The sequence below is a fragment of the Crinia signifera genome, chromosome 2, assembly GCF_055691185.1.
Source record: "Crinia signifera chromosome 2, ASM5569118v1, whole genome shotgun sequence".
NCBI classification, from domain to species: domain Eukaryota; kingdom Metazoa; phylum Chordata; class Amphibia; order Anura; family Myobatrachidae; genus Crinia; species Crinia signifera.
In genome coordinates, this window is record NC_139218.1 from 231,708,317 (window position 1) to 231,733,137 (window position 24,821).

Sequence of the window (24,821 nt, forward strand, 5' to 3'; positions counted from 1 at the left end):
ACCCGGCTATTTTAAATCCGGTCCCCTGCCATATAGCTCTGGGCAATCTGGACCAGGCTATTTTAAATCCGCTCCCCTGCCATATCCAGTATAATTAGTACTGGATATGGTGGTCCACCATTTTAAACCACTTGGCAATGAGCAAGTTATCCCTTGGCAGACCATTGTTGACCCCATAGTAACAAGCAATTAACCCTGGCAGAGCATATTAACCCCTGCCAGAGCACATTAACCCCATTGGCAAGGAGCATGTTAACCCCTGGCATCAAGCATGAAACACATAGCAACGAGTATGTATGTAAGCGGAACTTATGCGGCACAATATGCAATAATGGCATGTGGTGTTATATGTAATGAGTAGAGACAGGATTATATGCAACAAAAAAAGCTTGAAATATGCATGCAAATATGCATGAAAAATACTTAAAATATGCATGAAAATCTTCAAAATATGCAAAATAAAAATATATAGTAATTTATAGTTTTTTATTTAAATCAGCATACAATTAGTAAGCAGTATATGACCAGCAGTAAAATATATATATAATGCCCCCAGCAGATAAATGGATATAATACCCCCAGCAGTAAAATGGATATAATGCCCCCAGCAGATAAATGGATATAATGCCCCCAGCAGATAAATAGATATAATGCCCCCAGCAGATAAATGGATATAATGCCCCCAGCAGATAAATGGATATAATGCCCCCAGCAGATAAATGGATATAATGCCCCCAGCAGATAAATGGATATAATGCCCCCAGCAGATAAATGGATATAATGCCCCCAGCAGATAAATGGATATAATGCCCCCAGCAGATAAATGGATATAATGCCCCCAGCAGATAAATGGATATAATGCCCCCCAGCAGATAAATGGATATAATGCCCCCAGCAGATAAATGGATATAATGCCCCCAGCAGTCAAATGGATATAATGCCCCCAGCAGTCAAATGGATATAATGCCCCCAGCAGTCAAATGGATATAATGCCCCCAGCAGTCAAATGGATATAATGCCCCCCAGCAGTCAAATGGATATAATGCCCCCCAGCAGATAAATGGATATAATGCCCCCAGCAGTGACACAAATACTCTACTGCACTGTAAGTGCCAGTAACACTCACCGTTGGCCCACTCTCACTCTTGTGTGGTTGAGAACACTGTTCACTGTAGCTCAGAAGCGCCACTAACTCCGGCTTCCAGCACCCGCATGGCGCGCAATGATTTCCCGCGTGTCAGTAGAGGCGGGCAGCCTGTCAGCGTGGCGGGTGTGGGATGTAGCTGGAAGAGCTTACAGTACACACTGCACTGTTTAGCAGCGTATCAGCTCTTCCACCCACATCCCACCCCCCTGCCGCGCTGACATGCCGCTCGCTCAATCCTTTCCTCTGATGGGCGCTTCTCTCAGCCTATCAGAGGAGTTGGCTTACAGATAGCAGAAAAAGGGGAATGGATACTGTTGTACTGGCCACGCTCAGCGTTCCTCCGGCAAACAGTAAAAATATGCACAATCAGAACATTTAGGTGAAATATGCAATTACTACTGAAAATCGGACAAATATGCAAATGCATATACAAATATGCAAATGCATATAATCAGGTCTCTAGTAATGAGCATTAGGATGTTTGGTATAATATGTAATAGACATTACGGCGTGTGGTATATGTAATGGGCATTATGGCGTGTGTACATATTTGGGACACACCTTCGGTGTGCACTGTTTGTATTATTTGTTTATCTGGCTCCTACATTTTCTTCCTGGCTCCTAGATTTTAAAGAAATTGGTCGAGCCCTGCTACAATTAATTTGTGATTTTATACATATTTGACTGTTTATTGGTATTGTATGTGGTATCGATGCACTATATTTTGTGAAGATCACCCTTCTAATCCCAGCGGCTGCCAGAAGATTAGCTGCTAGCAGCTGCCAGTGGGTGTTTATGACACAGTCGCATCAGAAGCAACCTTCTTATGTGGCCAAGCCAGGCATATGGGTAAAAGAGCCCATTCCCATATAAAAGCAAACATTAATCTGTTAACATTACATGAAACATCTGAAAGTAGGAATTATTATGTGTATACTTTATTTATATGATACCACAACAAGTCTAAAGCACATTAAAAATGTACAAAAACCCTCTAAAAATGTCTATCAGATTGTAAATCTGTTTCAATACAAAAACAGACAATATGAACAAAACATAAAGTGACTTACCTTAAAGAACTAAAGAAGTGTCTTCAGTGCTATGGTAGGCTAGTGTGTAGTGTACAACCCAGCGGCCACCACGATTGAGGATTGCCTACCTCCAATAGGCTTATTAAGTGGAAGTGACTTACAGCAGAGAACACTGCAGGACATTGAAAAAGTGTATAAACGGGTATAGTATAACTCTCCTACATTCTGGAATCCCACCTGTCACAAGCCCGACAGGGGGGCGAGCATATTCAATCCCCTTGCGAGCTTGGTGACGACTATTTTATTCTCCCTCTATGGGAGTGGTGGACCCCCAAGAGGGAAAATAGCTTCTGTAAGTGATTCCGACTGTCAGCCTCTTGACAGTCGGGGATTCCGATGTCTGAGAAATGACTGCCAGAATCCCGACTTTCGATGAGTCATCTGGCGCCCGTATAAACAATGCAGTGGCTGCAGTCATGATACCCAAATAAACAGCACTACAGCAATGTGGCATTGTAGGCAGTGTGGAGGAGATGATTGTAAAAAAGTGAGGCATATAAAGGAATAGGACCCTACTCGAGAGCATACAGTCAAAATGGATAGTAAAGATGGGACCTTTAACATGCTGACAGTGATGTGTACGCACATGCATTGAATACCTACAGTCAGTTGCAAATATTCGCCCCAATGATTGCATAATGCACATGAGCATATCTGTAGACTCTTATATGTAGTCTCTTATATATGAGTAAGTCACAAAGCACATGAGATTTATGCCTTTGATGTGCTTCTTTACAGTCTTCTTTTATAGGTGTTACGTTAGAATGCTATGATTGGTATCTAAGTCTACGTGGTGTGTGTGAAGGGTAGCTGGAACCATTTAATCAGGAGCTATTTATCAAACTGCAGAAATATCAAATCTATAAATTTTTTCTGAACTTTCCACCTACAGTATCTGCAATAACTACTCCCACCAATTTTTACATTCTTGGACTCTTGAAATGTAAACTAGTTAGATGTCATGCCCAAAGCTGCACTTTACATAAGGCTTTAATAAAACTATACCAACATATATATCCTTTGCTTATCAAAGATGTGTCCACGTCTCCTAGCCTTTTTCCATTAAATAACGTCTTTCACAGAGTCTATTAACATAGTGAATAAGACCAACAAGCAGCTTCTGCTGATTAAATTGATAGGCAGCATGTCTATATTTCAGTGTCTGACTGTGACTATCAGTATAAGATATGGAAAGTTACAGTGTTTTCCTGGAAAAAGGTGTACCATAGCATTTCTTATGCAAATACAGCAACAGTCACACACTGAATAGGAGACGGTAGCTGGCCAGGAACCAGAGGAACCGTGTTACGGTAAGTGGACCGTGTGTACTAATGATTAACCTTGCTTCTGAGAAGAAAGGTTGGTCTCCAGGACATACCTTTAGCACAAGATCTGCCTCATCATCAATTTACAGTAAAATAGTGCAATAATAGTTTGGAGGTATGCAGTGAAAACAAACTGTATACATTTAAAACTATTTTCATAATGTTTACTAAATAGAGCCCTTAGTCTAGAACAGCGGTTCTCAAACTGTGGGTCCTGACTCCATGTTGCTGACCATCAGGCTGATGACTTTTCTAATCTTAGTCAGTGATTCAAGGAGTCTGAAACATCTGTTGAATTGTCTGTTATTTTAGACTCCTCCCATCATTTTTTGCCTCCACAATGCTGCCATGTATGTGCTGTCTGCATCACATGATGTGATGACCTTCTGTGGTAACTTGTTGGGGTCCTGTCATTATTATTATTGTCTGATGGGGTCCCAGAGCAAAATAGTTTGAGGACCCCTAGTTTAGAATGTTATGAAAAAGCACTACTTACCAGTCTAGCACTTGGCTAAATTGTTTTTAAACTTCTGTTTCATCAATTTATTTTTCAAGAACAGGGTGAAATGTTATAGGGTGCGATTTTTTAGATTTCTTGGTCACAAATGGCTTACCACAAATCCCACATGTAAGTGTATGATTTGCGGTAAAAATAGCACATTTTGCCATTACCAAAAAATAAATAAAATCGCATCCAGATGTTTTTTTACACAAGGTCCCCCAGCCATCACATTAACACTGTGACTGTTCTCCCCTTAAACAAAAAGGGTTGAGTTCAGCCCTGATTGGATATCTCCATGATGACTGCTACATCAATTCAGGTGGGGAACTCCTCTGGAGGTCAGCCTTGATTGGTTGAGGGAGTTCTGGTGACTGATACCAGGGCCAATGCAAGGTTTCTTTGAACCCTAGGCAAAGCTACAGTAAACAGTACCACCCCTGCTCCTCCAACAATCTCCTCCCTTCACTGAACATTGACAGTGATGCCTGTGTGGTGGCCACAGTAGAGATTGGTAGCTCTGACTGATAAGTCCCACAGCCACTGCCAGCATCATGTAGTTGTAGATGAAGGATCTCTCTTTTAGAGAGATCCTTCATTCTTGTAGAAGGCTGCTTCAGACCTGGAGAATGTGTTTTATTTGTACTAGGATACAGAAAGAAAATGGAACAAAAAAAAAACAATTGGAATGGGAGATATGATAAAAAATAAAATGCTTGGTAAATTTCCTCTCGAAAAGATAAGGGAAAGCATCAATATTCAGCACCTTATGTAGAGATAATAGGTATTGAGCTGTAATAATAAAAATGTACCAGTTCACTAACCGCAGCATTGCGTGGGAGGAATATTCTTATATTCACATAGGTAATTGTGTTGCTATCTTAGTAAGAAACTCTATTTGCATAGAAAATACATAAAACATGCCCAATGATTTGAATTAATATTTTAATGCATATATTTATCAACATGGACGATCAGACCAAAAAGTCAGACTGTTTGGACAATTTATTGGGCTTAAACTTAAGTGCCAGACAGTTCTCCCAGAAACAGAAATGACTTCTGTATTTGATCACTTTTTTTTTAACCTTTTCAGATGACGCTGAAACAGGTTAATGTAATTATTTAACAAGTTAATAAATCAAGCTTCTTTGCATTAACCATGAAGGTTAAAATTAACCTGATCTACTAATTAATTTCTATGAATATCCAATATGTGTCAGTATCACAATATTCAAATCATTAGCCAAATAAGAGACAACAAATCCTATATTTTTTTTATATAAATTATTAGGGAATATTTTGCAATGTGTTTATTTAATGCTTGCCAAATCTCATATTGTCAGGGATACTACCTGAAGAGTCTAGGTCTATGGGGGAAATTTACTAAAGCTTCTAAAAATGAAGAGGGGATGATGCCCATAACAACCAAATCAGATTTTATCTACCATTTTCTAGATTTCAATAGAAAAATTATAGACAGAATCTGATTGGTGGATTTGGGCAACATCATCTCTTTAATAAATTAACAAATGTGCAAGTCCTAAAACGTATCAGTTTAGATCTTACTAACTGCTTTGAAGCTCATTTGCATTTGGATTAAAGTTTTTTAAATTGGATTAAGTTTTTTAAGTTGTATTAAGATTTTCGTGACACGCCTCACAGATGTTGTCCACGTCTGAGTGAATAGCGGTTACCTTTGCAAAATCTCAGTTCTTTTTTTGAAAACAAGGCATACTGTAAGTAGGCATGTATGGTTTATATAACTCCTAATGATAGAACAAAAACTAAACGTGATAATCGCACAGAAAACACACATAAATCTGACTAGCTCATAGGGGGTATTCCAATCGTTCCAAAGAAACATTGGTATCGCTACTTTTACAATCGTTTCTCTTATGGTTCCAATTAAGATTGCACAAGTACAGTGAAACCTGTGTTTCTTTGCTGGCCGCATACCCATTTTTACAGGAAAATGCGGCTAATTTCAGGAATTTGGTTTCTTCTGACTGAGGCAGGCAAGGTAAAAATCCCCAATCAGCCCCAGTGTCTGACTATGTAACTGTTTAATTATTTGCCATGTCTGGAACAATATCAATCCTTTATCATAATTTTTTTTTTTTTTTAGTAGATCAATACAGCTGGTCAGATGATCTTCCTCAATAGGTCACAGTGTTTATTCCAATATTTCCCATTGTGTTTATTAGTTATACTGTAACTTTTGTTTTTGATTGTTAGTAGCTTTACACAAAATAGTCACAATAGTCCATTGATATTTAGATTGAGTACATCACAACTAAATTAGAAACTTGGGAAATGTTTTCTAAAGTAACAAAATACAAAAATAGCTCTTACCGGTAATGTTTTAGATGATTTTATCCTCCTCCTTTTTCTTTCTGTTTTCCTATGTGTTGTGTTCATATGCAGGTCCTAAAATAGAAAGATTTCAGGGTTATCCTTTTTGTCTCGACTCACAACAGACCTATAACAAAACAAATCAAATTGTAGGATTTTCAAAAATGGAAGTGGTATAATCGGTCGACAGTGAAATGGCTAACAGTGTCTAGGTCTAGAAACATAGAATTTGACGGCAGATAAGAACCACTTGGCCCATCTAGTCTACCCCAAAAAGTCAACACACACATGATCAACAGAGACCAATGTCGACATAAGCAAACGTTCAAGATGCAAATGGGTCAACACTTAAAAAGGTTGACATAATATTTTCTCTCTTTTTTGGTGTACATTTGTATATTTCAGAACCTGAACCCCAAATAAGTGTACCAACTCCACTCACATGGCTTGCTTCATCATTCCCAATCGAAGTCCACATGAATAGTAAAGTAATAAAAAATAACTCATGTCATTCTTTTTGTGTCAACCTTCTGACCATATTATCATTAGCCTTTATTTTATGGTACCACAAGGTACATAAACAATTAAGCAAAACAGGAAAGAGACTAAAGCCACACATACACTAGGCGATATATTGAGTGATAAAGCTCATTTTGGCACTTCTGGAAGATTTTGTTCATTATTATGCTCATTTTGTATGTATCCAGTGATGAACGAGGTCGGCAGCATGTCGTTCACGACCCCCTCTGTCATCAGTGCATGTACAGATAAAGGAGCAGATCTATAACCAGGGCCATGCTGCAGAATGCCAAAGATGGCACCCTGCTGAGTCTCCCGCAGTTGCCGAAATTGGCGGATGTGGGATAGTATAGTGTGTATGGGGTTTTACAGTTGAAGGCAATAGAGGACAAATACAGTGTAAGCCAGGCATGTCAAAACTGTGGCCCCCCAGCTGTTGTGAAACTACATGTACCATCTTGCCTTGCCACAGTTTTGCTATTAGGGAATGCTGGGATGTGTAATATCACAACAGCTCGGAGCCACAGTTTGGACATGCCTGGTGTAAGTAAACATAGCTGCATCTACAGACGACCCTGAAATAAGTTTCAGGGTGGCAGAAAACCGCAGGATTTGGTTCCATCGTAGATGATTTAAGTAAGAGAAGGAAAAGCACATGGTGTCAACCTATTCACTGTCCCACAAGGTTGACCGATCATCCGCATAATGTCATGTAAAACCTTATTTGTAAACATTTATTTTAGCAAAACCTTGAATTGCTAATTATGAATAGTAATTGATTAATAAAACAGACACACTGTACGTTATTTGTATGCATTTTATGTAATTTACTGCATCATGAATAATAATGGTTACCACTGCATTTAGCGGAATAGTACAAACCTCCAAACCCATACCACTCATGCAGGACCGATTTGGTGTTTGTTAGTGGATATATAGTTTATTGTCTATTCTATCACTAGTCATGGCATGATAATTGGGTGCCGGACGGCTCCCCGACAGTCGGGATTCCGACTGTTCCCTCGTGGGGGTCCACAACCCCCATAGAGGGAGAATAAAATAGGTGGCGAGCGCAGCTCGCCACCGTGCCCGCAGCGTGGCGAGCGCAGCGAGCCCGCAAGGGGCTTCATTGCGCTCCCCACGCTGTGCAGTCGGGATTCCGACGTCGGAGTACTGACTGTCGGAATAGTTTACCACACCCTGATAATTAGGTGTGAACTAGGAATTTATTTTGTTCCACTCCATAAAACCTTTCATATTGCCACAGTGGTTTTGAGAGTGGGATATGTTTATTTTCCTTCAAAAGAGGATATAGCTTAAGTTCTAGCCTTTTTATGCACTTTAGAAATGATCCCACATAAAAACAACCCAAAGAGCGCAATAAACTATGCCAATGTGTTCTCTTTTTTATATGCTAGCATATGGTATAAACACAGCAGGGTATATTGTCCTAATGGGCAAAATTGTGTTTCCTAAATATCAGTAATAACTAAGCCAAAAGAAATTTAGACATAGGCATACAAATGAAATCATCAGGACTTAGCCATCATGCAAGAACTTTAACTCAATATACATGAAAAAACATCAACTCAGAGCAGAAAAAAACATATTACTGTTCATTCACATCTGTAACCAATTCTGAGTACAAGATAGAAGCCATAGCCTCTCTCTTCTAGTGTTGCTCATATTGATACTAAAATCCAACCTTATATAGCAGGGAGATGATCTGGGAAATATGTAAAACTACAAAATCTATTTAACCAGAGCAACTAAAAAAGGCCCATATACACAGGGCAACTTTCACGTGAAAGCCACTCCGTTTTCTCGTTTGAGCGGCTTTCAGCATGAAAGCCGCCCAGTGTGTACGGCTCGGCGATGAGCGGTATTACCTGCAGATGAGCAGCTTGGAGGATGGCAAAAGAGCTGTGGAAATGACATACTCCTTTTCCTAAGGATTTCCATTATTAAAAGAAGTAAGGTGAAGCTATTTATTTGTTGTCTTTTTTCTGCTGGCTACTATGTCTGTATCATAGCACGTTTATTATCCCTCTGTTAAAAATGTTAATTATGTAGAGAATAATTTAAGTAATACAATCAATGAAGGGTATCTTACACGATGAGACGGAGGGAAAATTCAAGAAATATTAATATATTTTATCAAATTTAACAAGATTTGTGCAAGTATGTTTTAAAAATAACTCTAATACATAAAAAAACATACCCAATTGGGTGCAATGTAAATGGATTTATATTTTAATGCATACACATCTCTTATATATTTGGCTACATTTGTCACTCAAAGTGTGTGAGTGTGTGTATAACGCTGGGTGGAGCCTCTGACTCACATGACAGAGAACCAGCCCAGTGAGCCCACAGACAGTGCCAGACACCCTCTGCCTCCCCATGTTGGCCGGCACTGCTACTCCACAGCCACCAGGTGAGCGCCCCCCGCCGCACCCCCCCCCCCCCCGCGCGATTTGCGGCAAAAACACCCCCCGCGACCCCCCCCCTCCCCGCGATTCGTGGCAACCCCCCCTCCCGCGATTGGCGGCAAAAACACCCCCTCCCCCGCGATTCGCGGACACCCAAGTTGTAATACAGGGCATCTTTTATACAATTCTAACCATATTTCCCATATACAAACGTTCACAAATTAAGGGGGCGCAGCCCCTCACGACGGCGTGAAGAGCGCCTGTAGGGCGCGATGAATCACCTAGTTTTATTATATAAGTGTTAGTTTCATGATTAAGTACTAAAAACGTTGTTCACTTTGTAATAGTACATATCTAATCATGTACTTAATACCTATTAATAATATTGAAGCACATACTTGATCTCCAATCATTTAAAAAACAAAACCTCACCCCAGTCCCACCTACAAGGTTTCGCTCATGGTCTACCACTGTAACATCTCCCTCGCCATTCAGACATTATTCATTTCTTGAGAAATAAAAAAAGGACTCAGGATTCTGGGGAACAGAAGACATTGGCAGAATCCTGACACCTGCTAAATATTCTAAACCTCCCCTCCTAACACTCCCTACCTGCAGCCTAACCCTTCCACCCTTACACAGCCTACCCATAATCCCCTCCCGCAAGTCTAACTCCAACTATACCCTGTTAGTGCCTAACCCTAACTCCAATACTTTCTGTTTTGATTCCGACTGAGTGCGAGGATATTGACTACATCTTGATGTGCAGAGATTCCATACCTGCTTTCAAAACTGCAGATTATAAATTTAACATTAAGGGGCAAAACCTTTTTAATGTCTGGGGCATTTTATTTCATTCACAGAAATAAGGTTTAAAATGCCACAGGTGAAAGGTATTAACAAAAGTATTGATGCATAATTTCTGCAGATATCTTTCATCTGGCAAAATGGTGTGTTCTAGCCCAATATCTACTGCATTTTGTAGTTTAACTCTTTAATTGCTAGAAAAACTAGCTTCAAGACTATATAAATAAGAAAGAGTACTTGATCTGTATTAGTTCCAAATCTCACACATCAACAATCAAACCATCAAACCCCCACCTCTAACAATGAACTGCAATATAGTGCTCCATAAGACAAGATTAATGGGCGCAGGATTGTATAGATTCCAGTCCCATGGTTCATTGATTTTTAAGTCTACGTCTATGTCCCCCTTCACTCAGACATCCTTTCAGCCAGGGCTCCAGTAGACTTATTGAGTGTCAAATGTGAAATTCTAGAGTACAAACAGAGAAATGCTTGCCATATAATCCCTTGTGACATTTTGGGTCTCAAAAGTGAGAAGCAAAAATCAATGTTTAAAGGTTGTGAAATGGAAAAAAAAAGTATTTCATGGTTTTAAATAAAAAAAACGGTTGTCCTGCAAATAAAGAATGCTTTCTTACTGTTCTGTTAGTTGTGAAAAATGTGCATGCTTACTGTAAATGCTTATACTGTGCCTTGCACAACAGTTAGGTCATAATTTAGGATATCATGCTTCAAATTGTTAAACATCTTGCATTGAGGCACATCTCAGGGTCAAACAGTTGAGGTTCTCATATTGTATGGTGACCCAGCAGATGGTTCGCACTTGCCCTGTTACTCTGGGTAGTGCAGAGGCAAGCAAATGATTAGACAGCGTGTAAGATGTGGACAGAAGAGACATGTTTGGAGATGGCGTGGATGTAGTGTAAAAGTTCAACCTTAAAGGTGGCTTAAGGAGATGGGTAATTTTTACAGTTTGTACACACTGTAGGCAAGTATTCGACTACCCTTGTATGTAGACTTAATTAACACTGAAAAAGGAATATCTTTATTAAATCAAAAACACAAAACACATGAAGCAAGTCAACTCAAAAGTGAGACTTAAGGTGCAGATATAAAGGAAGATCTGTGTGCAAAAGTGTAACCATTACAATGAAGTTCCAATTCAATAAATATGCTAGGAAAGCATTCTGAATAGCTGGAATATCAAACTGACGGAATATATTCTGCCTACCGAGCAGGTATTGGTTTGGGGGTATATCAACATTCAGATGCAGAATAATTCTTCAAGTCATTGAAAGTACAAAAAAGGAGTTTGTTTTTTGGGGGAAAGTTCCAAGGAATGAAAACTGGGTGAGCTAATTTTTTAGGAAACTTGATATGTGGTTCATAAATCAGCAACTCTAAAGTAGAGAGTTACACAATATTTGTCATTACAGTCTATGCTGGTTTAAGGATATCCATGCTTGAGCACAGATGCCTTCATTAGATCCTTACTCAATTTGAATTAACTTTTGGAATCAAGTATGGGTATCCTTAAAACCTGGACTGCAATGGCAAAGCTTGGGAATCTCTCCAATAAAGGATTAAACCATGAGATGGAGATGCAGAGAATAATGAAATCAGTCCAACCATACATGGCAACAAAAACTGATTCTCGGCTGATCTAAATGCAATACTAATTACTACTAATATAAGTTACATTGGACATTAAAGCTGGACACAAACTTTGCAATAACGTCAGCAAACGATATTCCTGATATATTTGGAACTCTCAGACAAATGATATAGGGCATACACACTGAACAATATTGTTAAGGTGCATACACATGGTGATATTATGCCTAACAATGACTATAATATTGTATGAATCTTAGTGTTTCCTCTGCTTGCGATACTTATGTGCGGCCCTGTGAGGTCGGCATCTCATGGAAAAATAGACTGTGCAGGCAAAGCAATTTTGACTATGTCGCTTGCAATGTAATGTAATGTCATAGGCCAAGTATCACATACCAGTGTCAATATCATAAGTGCATGTAACCAAAATCGGCTCCATGCACGTCAGGGGGAATTCACATAGTCAAAAGCGTCCATAGCCAGATTCGCACCATGTGTATGCCCTTAACATAATCGTTCAGTGACGCCACTCAGATCAATGATATCCTTATTGTGCATATTGTTTCAAAAATATATATTTTAGGGTGTACTCAGCTTTAAAGTGCCAAAAAGTTTCTAAAAAAAAGAAACATTTTCTAGTTCTTTAAATTTAATTGAACATAAATCTTATAAAAAAAAACATTTAAAATTCAAAGACAAAAAAGGTAAAAATACATAATGAATAACCTTGGGAAAAACTAAAATATTCTTATAGCCAGACACTAAACAATAAGTTTCAGGTGTATTTCAGGGGATAAATGGATGCTGAAAAAATACTTAAAAGAACATTTTTTAAGAAAACTTTAGTTCCAGCTTTGTCCTCTAGCTTTATCTATCTAGCATTTTTGTGTGTTTATAAATGATATATGTTTTTTTTTTTTTTTTAATCTTTGAACTGGCTAATTATTTTGCCTAAAAACGCGAGTGCTTTTGCTTTCTCTTTCTGTGTTTGTGCTCTTGTCCTCTAGCTGATGGCCATAGCATATATACAGTATGTTCTCAAAAGTTTGTGAATCCCTAAAATGTTTTTTTATTTTATTTGGGTCCTAAATAGACCTTGAAATCAAATATTAGGCAATAACAATAATTAATGGGAAAAAGTTTCTAATACAAATAAAAATTCTGATTCTAATAAAGCAATTACACATTTTTGTGTACAAAATTGTAAAACATTGTAATCCAGGTCTTCCATTCAACAATGCAAAAAGCTAACCGAAGACCTGACTGCCTGTTGTCAACTATAGTGAATGGAGTAGTTATATTCCTAGTAAATCTATTTCAAATACACTAAACACCTATTACAACTTTTCTTTTAGCTACTATAAATGTTTCTGTGTGTCATTAGATGCCTTGCCAAATTCAGCATGAGACTAAATGGCAACACCATGATGACTGTTATTCCATTTATTTATGTAGCATCTGCATATTCCTTACAACGGTGCTAATGGTGAACTTCGTCAAGACCAAATGAACCACACACACTTTACATGGTCATGATACCAAGCAGCTTCAAGTATAGTAAGTTTAAAGGGACACACTCCTGGTGCAAAAATAAAATTGAAATGAGTCAGTGCTACCTGCATAGCCAATTGGGGTGTAACTGAGGATCATAAGGAACAGGCCCTGTTACACTTGTCCAAAAAAGTTGAACCTGATTGACTCGAGATTTATCCTATGTGCCTATCTGTGCCTATCTATCCATACATAATCAGCTGGTTAAAAGGTATGACCACTCTAAGACATGTGTCAAATATGGAAGGACACAAAAAAATGTTTTGGGAATGATCTTCTAATGAAAAAGAAGAAGCTATGACCCATAGTATAAAAAATACCATTTGATTATAAGTGCAAAGTAGTGGTTGGGATTGATAATGGATCTTCAATTAACTCTTCACTCGTATAGTAAACCTCAAAAAAAGTTCTACATTGAATGTGACTTTACCACTGTTAATTCAATGCAAGATACAAACTTCCTATTCTGATGTTTTAAAAGATACACCCACGCACAATCCTTGGAAAGAACAGAAAAACAAAAACTGAACACCTTGGATCAGGAAAAGTAGTGACAAAGGGTTCTCCTTAGCACTTCAAGCACTGCATAAATTCATATTGCTACAGAGGTGGTGTCCTTTCTTAAGGTGGCCATACATCAGAAAGATATTGTACCCAATCATACAATCTCAATTGATTGTAAGATGGATTGTATGCAGATTGTGTGCACATCTTGTGTACACAAATCATACAATCGATCATCAGATGGATTGTATGACTGATTGTATGATGGATTGTATGCAGATTGTGTGCACATCTTGTGTACACAATCATGCAGCAGATGGATTGTATGACCGATTGTAAGATGGATTGTGTGTAGATTGTGTAGATTGTGTGTGATCTTAAGATCGATCTTTCTGATGTATGGCCAGCTTTACTGTTGCTTCAATTTCAATCAAACAGCCCCTGCTCACATGTGACTCGCCTGTGCCAAGCATTTTTTGCTCAAAATATAAGTCTTATCAGCATAATTAAAACAGACGGGGGTAAATTTACTAAGATTCATGTTTGGTCAAGTTTAAAAGCAATCAGCGTCAGTTTTTACAAGATCAAAAACACACATTTACTAAAACTCGGTTTGAAAGAATCATGCTTACCTTACAATTTCCTAATCAGACAGGATAAAAAAAAAAGAGAGATAAGCTTAGGTTGTGCTTTCAAGCTGAAGGTATTCACACCTTACCACTCCATTACAAAAAAATGCATATTTAACAATTGATTACCTTTCTCAAAACTTAACAAAAGTAAGCGGATTACCAGAGACAACGCAATACATTTCTACAAGTGCACGCAGCACTGGGGCTTAATACCTTGTGGTTAGGTGCATAGTCCCAAAATGTCTTTTTGATGGTGATGCAACAAGGGAAATTTTACATTTTCAGGCAGTGGTGGCAATCTAAGCCATGTGGCTGGGGTCCTGGCACAACTACAATCCAATCATGCCAAGTTTACTGAATTTGGAAAACATTATTATTTGATTGGCTGTTGCATTCAAATATTTATTGCATAATTGAGAGACTGACTCCTTATCTACCTAGTCTTCTCTAATGATTTTATTATTTTAAATTCTTATCATAATATTCAATTGATTCACCGTCTTGTGTGTATTATTTAGCCAGCACCAGCACACAAAAAAAATAATTTATAGTTCTCTGGAAGAAAACAGATAGTGTGGACACCTGAACTTCAATGATCCAAGTAGCAACCAAGCAGCAAGTCCAGCTTGCCAGGCTTTCTTGAAAAAAAGGAGTAGGAGAAACTCCAAGACCCACGCACCAAGGGACATATGCAAGCCAAATGTGATCCAGTGCACTAATGTAACCTCTTTCCAGGCACGCATCATTGTAGGGATAACAGCAGGAGGGGATGCCTGCACGCCTCATGATGGACCTCTCAGTAGCCACACTATCAAAAGAAGAAGCTTTGAGTCTGTATAGATGAAAGGTCCCTAAATGAGAAGGTCATCTTGAAGTGGTAGAGGCTTGTCTATCAACAGAGACGTTAAGCTGGTCTACCAGGAACGGTGAGGCCAGTCCAGAGCAACTAGGAGAACCGTGACCTCCTTCCTCCGTATGCTTTGCAGGACAAGAGGCAACAACAGAAAGGGGAAAGACAAAATGGTGAGGCTACGGCACAGTCAGGGCATCCACCCCCACCACAGCCAAATTGCGAGTGATTGTGATGAGATGCCATCGGATCTATTTGGGGGCGACTCCAACATCATATTAATCTCTGGAAGACTACGCAGAGTATGAAGACTGCAGATATGTAGTGTTCCCGCTAGGCTGTTTTAGAGGGGCGCTGCGCCCTGCCCGATTTTTAAAGGGCAAAATGAGCCCTGCCCCTCTCGCAGCACCCCGCTAAAACAGCCTCACTGGGAAGCCCAGCGTCTCCGTAGACGGCGATGCCCGGCGCTTCCCCGGCAGCATAGTGGCTTCGGAGGGGCCGGTCCCACCCCATTTGATGGCGGTGGCAGTCGGGCCCGCCCCCTTTCATGACGCCGGCGGCCCGGGCACGCCCCTTTCATGACGCCGGCGGCCCGGGCACGCCCCTTTCATGACGCCGGCGGCCAGGGCATGCCCCTTTCATGACGCCGGTGGCCCGGGCACGCCCCTTTCATGAAGCCGGTGGCCAGGGCACGCCCCTTTCATGACGCCGGCGGCCAGGGCATGCCCCTTTCATGACGCCGGCGGCCAGGGCATGCCCCTTTCATGACGCCGGCGGCCCGAGACCGCTCCCAGCTGTGGCCCGGTCCGCCCCCTGGCACCCTTCCCGGTCTCCATCCTAGAGTGAACACTAGATATGGCCTGTGCATGAGTTTGGGCCCAAAGCAGAATCTGACTCTCCTCCTTCATGACCGCACGGCTGCAATTGCTGTCCTGTTTGTTGATAAAGGTGATAGCCTTGAAGTTGTTGGATTGAACTTGGGCTGCCCCAGTAGGTGTTGTGCCTAAAGCCAAGCACAACACACCTCTCTGAGTTCCAGTACATTGATCGACAGGAGGGTTTCCTATGAAGTCCAAAGACTTTGGAACTGATGGTCCTAAATGATACCCGGAGACTGGTATCCACTGAGGAGCATCTAGTCCTAAATGAGAAACCTCTTGCTGTCTCATCCCCGAGAACTCCTGTTTGAGACCGGGCTGATTTTGGCGTGACTACGGAACCTACTGGTCTGGCAAAAGGACCGAAAGGAGGATCCCTGAAAGGTACGATTAGGACGAGGATTATCTGCATTGGGGAGAAAATTAGATTTTCCTCCTGCAGCTTAGGATATCCATTTGTGAAGTTCAGGTCCGAACAAGACATCTCCAGTAAAAGTTAGTGCTTCAACATCACGTTTCAATTTGGTGACTGCCTGCCATTGATTGACCCACAAAGCTCTTCGGGCAGATAGAGAGAGACAAAATTCAGGCTGCAATGATGCAGGTATCAGAGGAAGCCTCCACCAAGTAAGCTGAGGCTTCACGTATATGTTTTGCTAACCTTGCTAGGTCAGGGTTTGTGAGCAAATCCTTAGTGATTTTGGCAGCCCAGACATGGCTGTATTAACCCAGCATCCAACTTTGAGCCAGACACTGCAACACACCCACAGCTGTATAAATGGACAAGGGTAATTTGGAGTTTCCTCTCAGAGGAGCATATTGAGAGAAAAGGCACCTGGGAGAGGAAGTACTGTCTTTTTTGACAAAAGCAAGACCGATGGGTCCACCGTTGGTGGGGTCTCACAACATTTCCAACTGTCAGCAGGAAAGTGATAAGTAGACAAAAATCTACGTGAGGCTTGACATTTTTGATCTGGTTGGTGCCAAGCTTTTTGTAAATGATAGTCTAATTCCTCAGACAGGAAAAGTGGATGTTTGTTTATGCCTTTTACCAAATAACGAAGGGAGAGGAGGGGCCTGGTCTCCCTCATCCACCTTCAAGGCTAGCTTGACCATTTCAATCAAATCCTCTAAACCCTGAGAAACCTGTTACGGTTCCTCATGATCTTCCTCATCATCTGGGTCATGAAACTCAAGGCAGGTAAGTCCCCATCTGAGTCATCTGATTGTATAATCTGTGGAAACCAACTATTTTTCTGCAAAAGAGGAGGAGCTGCCAGAGATGTGTCAGGCACTGGTGCCAGGGCCCGGGTAAGGCCCTAGACAGCGGAAGCTAAACTAGCCTGCTGTGATCTAGAGGAGTGTCTGTCCCTCTGAGAAGCAGATAACTCAGCAGACAATTGTGACATACTGTAACATCAGTGAGCTGTGAAGCCCAGGCAGGGGCATCCCTCTGGGGTATTAACATAGGGGGATCTGCTGCACATTTATTACAGAGCAGAGTCCCCTCAGATGAAGGTGGATACTTAGTTGTACATATCTTGCAGACTACTTTTTGCAAAGCCATAGAGTTTCCTCCTGCCATTATACATTTATACTACACACACGAGAGTAGGTATAGCCAGAGACAGAAACACTGGTTAGGAGAGACAATAGAAAAGAGGAGCTGCCACAGGTCACCAACAGCACTATGGTATGTATCACCAGGGCGCTATGACCTAATTTGCATAGAGTCTACACTTTTCCCACATGCTCTAAAGCCCATTGTCTAACTCACAGAGCAGCTGCAATCATAGATGCAGTCACCGGGAGTCCAGGACATGCTGGAGCACAGAATCCACCCTTGCAGCAGCAGTCAGGAGACTGCAAAGGGTGCCAAGTTATGTTACAATAACTGCTGGAGCAGCTTGATAGTTAGGGGAAGAGCCAGGGATGCTGGGAGCAAAGCGCACAGTTGGCTCCATCCCTCCTGGCTAGCTTTGTCTCCTTAGAGTGGCGCAGTGGCATCCGCTACTTCTCCAGACGGCTGTCTCAGCAACCAGGGACCCAGGCAGCTCCAATGGCTATTAGAAGGTCTTTCTGTCAGCTTGTCTGCACTAATAACATAGCTCAGTGAGAAAAGCCCAATGTGTGACCAGCTCTAAGATAATCTAAGACTGCCTGGGAGGGGAAGTAGAAGGGGAGGAGTTAGTCACACTAATTTAAAAATTTAAAGTGTCCATGCTTCCTGTAGTTACCCTTCTATTCCCCACTGTAACACCAGTATTACCTAGTGGATGAAGGAGAAACAAGGAGCTTCTGTTAGTGTGGAGTTTCATGTGTTTTCTTCAGAATTCCCTAGGGCAGCAAACATGGACACCACATGGATGACTTGCTGCCCCATCTGAAGATGGAGATTTTTAGTCTAATAGAGTAGAGGAGGCCAGCACATACTACCTCCATTCCTACAAATCAAGATTTAAGGAAAAATACCAGTAGGCGCCTTGTGCACACAAGAAGAATTACAATTTAATTAATATAAAAATAAAAATACTTAACATACAGAATAATATGCATGCATGCAATAAACAATTTAAAACATATGTATCAATATAGTGCTGTTTAAAAGTAACATATAGTTACCAGGTCCCGGTTGAATGCTCAGGTGTGCGCACAGATTGAACAGGTGTTATTGTCCTGAATGATAGGAGTGGAATTCCCAGCGCTGTAATGGGGAACAACAATAGGGGGGTGGGGGGGATTTTGTGTAAGTCCTCCCAAACGTGGAACTGTAATCCGCAAGTAAATTCCTTAAAAACTCCTTGACAATGGAGTTGGATTTGAAATCGGCACTTGGTTGTTACCTTTTGGCGGTATGGACCACAGTGATGGTTTGCCTCCCTGATCTATGTCGTGGGGCTCTCAGCAGGTCCCAATGGGGTGCGTGGGTGCACTCTTCCGCCACACGCCTACAGTGTTTGATGGAGGGAAGCAGCTGCACCGGCCAGCGAGCCGGGTGTGAGCCGCTGAACACTGTGTCGGGCGGGAGTGTCCTCTCGGAGTTGTTACATGCACGCTCCTGCCGTGCGCCGCCGGGATGGCAAGTGGGCTGTGTCTCGTCCAAAGCGACACTCCGTGTCTCAGCTGGTGAGCTCTAGCAGGGACCACTGTGTAGGAGGGTGTCGGAGCTCAAACTGGGCAAATTCTTCTCCAGGTCCTCGGTCTCAACCAGCGGGTAGAATTCCTTTCAAGTCCTACAAATCAGGAGTTGTGCAGAGCAATCAGAAGCAGTAGGAAAACTATGTAAAGAACCAGTTTCTGCAATGATGAATTAGAGCCCAATCTAGTTACTAACATGCAAAGCTAAATCTAAGGTGATGACCTGTATGTAAAGACCACTTTTTAGATTGTATTCACCAGTGGAACACAACAACTCAACCCGGAAAGATGAATTCCAAGCAGTTTTTTATTGTTTAGTGATTGAGTCCAGAATTCAGAGGACACAAATGTTGAAGAGTTCAAAGGGCCAGTGCAGGATGGAGGTGTATATTAGATCAACAATGGCCAAGTCAACAATCATAATGTAGGCAATGAAAATGTGACGATGTTCATCTTATAGACATCAGATGTTCATCTTATAGACATCAGCAGTATGTCAACCCTGATGAAATGTTGACATGGCCAATGTCATATGCCAGCCTGGTAATACCCGTTTATGCTGTCACCTCATAGCAGAATATCATTCAAAGTATCAGGACATGTTCCAAGAATAACAGAATCCGTTTTCTTCATCTGAAGCCACTGACCGCTGGCTTAATCATTCCCGGTCATGATCTCCAGCACATGACTTTAGTATCTTATTAGCAGCCAAGGTGTTCTACATAAGCCTCTTCCTGCATCTACTCATTGCCAGCACAAGTTCTGCTGAATCTCTCCTGTTTGTCCAAAATATCAGTATCCAGAATATGGATAGACAATTTAGTATTCCACCTGCTGCCGTGTTCCTTTTCAAAGCCAGTGAGTCCTGCTGTCTCCTCTGCTGTGCTTCCTGTTGGACAATAGAGTAAGCTTAATATTTCTCCAATGCTAGAAATATCTGCTGAACACTATCTCCAGGCCAGTGCATTGTGCAGTATTAAGTTCCATCCACTACCTGCTGTGTATATACTGGCCTCATGAGCAAGCTATGTCTCTCTAGCTCTACTTCGTAAAATCCTATAGCTAATCATCTGCACGTTACATACTATAAACTGCAGTCAGACATCATTCAGACTCCTACAGCAGTACTTTAATCAATTGCTAATGCAGTTATCAACTATTATATCCTGTGTGAGCAGTGTTCATCGCTAACAGTATACTCAGCCTGTGTAGCTTACAGTTATCTGTAGTAACCTATTTCTACCTTTTGCGCCTGCACTGGTGAGCTCATCACAGACCATAATATAACGGAGACTCCCAAGTGTCACCCTGTCCTCTAGAACACACCTATATACTCCAGTGTGTTCTGCAGTTCTACCTACTCACCTAGCATCTCACCCTGCTAGACAGAAAAGCACTCTCACAACTGTTCTGTTTCTAGAGACATCTTTCTCATTTAGGGCCTTATTCTAGTTCACTCTGACAAAATCCTTCTTAGATGGACAAAACCATGTGCACTGCAGGGGTGCAGTTTTAACATGTGCAGAGAGAATTCGATTTGGGTGAGTTATTTTGTTTCTGTGCAGGATAAATACTGTCTGCTTTATTTTTACACCGCAATATAGATCTCACTTTGAAGTAAAACCCCACCCAAATCTAATTCTCTCTGCACATGTTACATCTACCCCCCTGCAGTGCAAATGGTTTTGTCCATCTAAGAAGGATTTTGTCAGAAAGAGTGAACTAGAATAACCCCCTTAGTCTGCTTGCAACACTATTTGATGCTAGAGCAGCCCAGTGCCCTATTTTCCATCGGCTACAGTTTGACTTGGACTTTGTCCTACACAAACACTTTGTCATCCTGAAACTATCATATTCACCAGCCCTGCTGCTAATCAGAGACTAGTGTTGTGGAATATTTATGATCTGCATTCTGTGCCTACAGTAAAGTCCCTTTACCTCTATAACGGGAAGCTTAGACCTCCTAGTTTCCTTCACATGTCCTCCAGCCATAAAAATACATCAGATCCTGCTATGAATCCAGACAAACCACAGACACTGACAGTCTTCTTGAGGTAAGCCTGGCCTTAATGGCAAGCCTAACCACTAAATCTAAAGCTGCCCATACACAGAGCCGTTCGCCGGCATCCGTTCTGTACTATGCGATGCGCGCTCCTGCGCATCACATAGTACGGTACAAAAAGTATGTGCTGCACATACTTTTTGTACTAGGTACACATCGTATCGGATCGCAGTGCATGCACACTGCATGCACTAGGAATGCGATCCGATCCGATGTGTGCTGTTTAAGTCCCAAACGGATCCGTAAAACGGACCGTGTATAGGCAGCTTTACCCTAATGCATTTTCACTATGTCAACATTTCTTGTGTCAATATTTTGTCTATGTTGCAGAAAGAAAGAACCAATGTAGAATAGGCGCTGGTTTCTTGTTTGCGTCAAATGTAGCTCATGAAAGAAATGAAGAAATGTGGACATACATTAGGGGCATATATGTATGTTTTAGTTCTTATTAGAAATGGCCTAGATGGCTAAAAAATATAGATGTAGCTCAAAGGGATATCGTACCCTCACTCACATAGAGTAACAGGTGTACAAGCACATCAGGGTTTCTTTAAACTTCAATAAACACCATAATATGTGGTCGAATACGTAGAATGAGTGCGTACCGTACTCACATGTACGATTACTTCTGCAATCGCATAGGGGTATCTTTTTAGGATTCCACAGGTACTTCTTGGTGTTTTATATTGACTATCCTCCAAAGGTCCCCCAGCATAAAAAAAGAAAGAAAACGTTCTTTCTTACTCAAAAGATTTTATTGGGGGTATAACATAAAGGATGTGCAGGGTGCAACCTGTACCCACAGATGTTGATAAGGACAAAAAGGGAATCGTACCTGAAATGGCAGAGTATGGCCATCCACTGCCAGCCAGGTGCTTCCAGGGTTACAGGTGGATAGACTGCACAGCTCCTCTCCACCAACGCGTTTCGACAGGTGAACTGTCTTTCTCAAGGCTGGAGAGCAGTTGTGCCTAGTACTGGTATTTATAGTAATGGCTTTAATCATGGTGGACTCTCCCACTAAAGGGGAGGAGACCCAACCGGAAGTGGCAGTATAATACTGAAGAACGATGTTATAAGGCTGGGTGACATATGTCAATGATCTCATTAGAGACCATCTGGAATTTGTATTGCCCCCTTTTGTGTATGATAATTACGACGCTTATAACTTATTTCTAAGTAGTACAAATCGTCAAGAGGTTTTTGGGTGAACCCCTTCTTCCAGTGTGCGGCTGCAGGATTCTGGCTTTGCGCCTTGGGACGATTTCACTTTTTCTTGTATAATATTTTGTCTATGTTGATGTTTCCAGGTGTCAACATTTATGACATTGATATTTTAACTATCATAACTGTCAACATTGTAAATATTGACCGTTAAGTATATGACTGCATATGGATACATCCAATGCCTCAGCCAGCAGTTCTTTGCCCTGCCTTTTGCACTGCTATAGTAGGGATGAGACCCAAGCATTTCCTTTGGGCCGCCAAAGCACATTCAAAGTCATGACAACAGCTGTTGCATTTGTGGTAATTCTACTATGCTTGAGGCATAAACATAGAAAGGAAAAAGATAATGTTCAGTGTGTAGCCTCCAGACAATGCTGTGAGGAGTTCAAAATAATAAAGAAAATAGAGAAATATAACAGATTTAGCAAGTCACAGAGGAAATCAGAAGACAGTGGGTAGTAGAGGGTGGAGGATAAATACAATGATGTGAAGACATCAAATAAAATGTGCATATATTAATTATTATTATTATTATTATTATTATTATTATTATTATATATCATTATTCATTATTACTATTCTATTTGGTCATGTAGAAAGAAAAAAGTGATATAATTGCTTTATTGCAACTGTTCAGGAATTATGAGTTTTTGCTGGAATGTACAAAAATTTCTACAAACTCTACATCTGCATTTTATAGAGCAAGTCTACTATTTGCCAACATTATTTCTAATGGAATACCTACATTTACTTATACAAACTTGTTAGATGTTCTATTTAAAAAGAACTTCAAACTTCTTGCGAGCTTTCAGCATTATACTGCTTTTCTTTCAACTAGTTAAGTATCTACCCAAGAAAAGTCTGTAAGTAAACAGGCCTTGAGTAAATTGTTGGGAAATCAGGAAACTGCTTACTGGACAAGCAATTGAATGATATGCATTGCCTATTTAAACAATAATAGAGACATCTAAAAGCCCTGCTCATTTCCACATTCTTGTGGAGCTATAAGGAAAAGTATGAAAACAAGTTATTGGAAACAGATCGAGCGCACATCCATGTAGTTTGAAATTAATTTTGTCCCCCACAACTTTACTTGGTGGGAAAAAAGTTAATAATTTTGTCAACCATGATGAACCTTTCAAACAGAAGTAGCATACACACGGGGAAATTTCAGCCTCATTTCTAAGTGATCTGACAGACAGTGCTTGCTCTGGCTTTCCTGCTAGATCGCAGGGCTTTACCTATCTGTACAGATCGCTCAGCATACAGCGCAGTGTGCTGAGTGATCGTGCTTAAGCCCAGAAGTTCTTAAGTTCAGAACGGAGGCCAGCGTTTCCCCATGTGTACAGGGCTTAACTCTTTTAAATCTAAATATTTACCAAGCTAATACATGCACAAGAACAGAAATACAAAATGGCCTGTACAAATACAATAATCTAGAAACATTGTAATATCATCATTCTATAGGTTGTACTTAAATTTTATTGTGCCATCAACAATATAGCTCGCACACCCTGGTGGTGGGGAGCTGAAATGCATGAAAAGTCACCCGCTTGAGTGCTGAAATGGGACTTTTCGCGGTGCTCCCATTAGTTTGGGCAGGTTTAGCCCCTATGGGGGTATTCAATCTGTGCCGATATTACCCGACGGGAAATATCGCCACTTGCTTATTTACTGCTGCTGTTAAAGCCAGCCTTGAAGTCCATGGATTGTGGAATTCATAGACGTTTTTAGACAATCCGCTGCCGTTCTCGCTGTTCCGCAGACTTTCTGACACTCGACAGTCAGAACATTGAATTCTGACTGTGGAGTTACTATCGGATCAGACAAAAACTGCCTGGGTTTCCATCTGTCGGGACATTCTGACAGTCGGAATCCCGGATTAATTACCCCACTGTGCACGGCTAAACCTGATCTTAATGGGGATGAACAGCATGAAGAAAAAACATCAATTAAATATAACCCCATGATCGGCCATCTCTTCAGATGGGAGATCGAGCGTGATATGTCATTTGAGTATGGCCCAAAGTCATTAGTGTACAATGTTAAATGTCCTGACCAATGAAAAGTACCTTAGAGCTGCTTTATAATAAATGTTAATATAGTAAAGTGCCCCACTATCCAATTTGCCTAAATCTAATCTAGATTATAGGAGGTGTTCAATGCCACAGCGAGGGGGTTTCTATGGCGAGG

The 24,821-nt window shown here is 40.9% G+C and overlaps 1 protein-coding gene across 1 annotated transcript in view; it reads right to left on the bottom strand.

Moving 5' to 3' along the window:
- The window catches only part of ST6GAL2 (ST6 beta-galactoside alpha-2,6-sialyltransferase 2), a 135,849-nt gene that overhangs the window by 95,232 nt on the left and 15,796 nt on the right, over positions 1-24,821 (bottom strand). The window contains exon 2 of the mRNA XM_083173998.1: positions 6,415-6,489. The gene's annotated coding sequence lies outside the window, so the exon portion shown is untranslated. The remainder of the gene's footprint in view (positions 1-6,414; positions 6,490-24,821) is intronic.